The following is a 942-nucleotide window of genomic DNA, read 5'->3' on the forward strand; positions in this document are numbered from 1 at the left end:
CCCATTGATGAGGACAAGCCCATCACTAAGAAGAGGATGGAGCACACAAGAGACCCCACTCATCATGAGATCCCTGAGATTCCTCAAGGGATGCACTTTCCTCCACAAAACTATTGGGAGCAACTGAACACCTCCCTAGGAGAATTAAGTTGCAACATGGGACAACTAAGGGTGGAGCATCAAGAACACTCCATCATCCTCCATGAAATTGGAGAAGATCAAAGAATCATGAGGGGGGAGCAACAAAGGCAAGGAAGAGACATTGAGGAGCTCAAGCACTCCATAAGACCTTCAAGAGGAAGAACAAGCCGCCATCAATAAGGTGGACCCGTTCTTTAATTTCCTTGTTCTTTATTTTCCTGTTTTTCGAATTTTATGCTTATGCTTATCTATGTTTGTGTCTTGTGATCATTAGTGTCTTAGTGTCTATGCCTTAAAGTTATGGATGTCCTATGAATCCATCATCTTTCTTAAATGAAAAATGTTCTTAATTGAAAAAAAGAAGAATTGCATGAATTCTGAATTTTATAACAGTTTAATTATTTTGATGTGGAGGCAATATTTTTTTGTTTTCTGAATGTATGCTTAAACAGTGCATATGTCTTTTGAATTTGTGGTTCATGAATGTTGGCTCTTGAAAGAATGATGAAAAAGGAGACATGTCACTGAGGATCTGAAAAATCATTAAAATGATTCTTGAAGCAAGAAAAAGTAATGAATAAAAAAGAAAAAAAAGAGAGAGAAAACGAAAAAAAAAGAGAGAGAAAAGAAAGAAATAAAGTTGTGATCCAAGGCAAAAAGAGTGTGCTTAAGAACCCTGGACACCTCTAATTGGGGACTCTAGCAAAGCTGAGTCACAATCTGAAAAGGTTCACCCAATTATGTGTCTGTGGCATGTATGTATCCGGTGGTAATACTGGAAGACAGAGTGCTTTGGGCCAC

The sequence above is a fragment of the Arachis duranensis genome, chromosome 3 (assembly GCF_000817695.3).
Source record: "Arachis duranensis cultivar V14167 chromosome 3, aradu.V14167.gnm2.J7QH, whole genome shotgun sequence".
Classification (NCBI taxonomy): Eukaryota; Viridiplantae; Streptophyta; class Magnoliopsida; order Fabales; family Fabaceae; genus Arachis; species Arachis duranensis.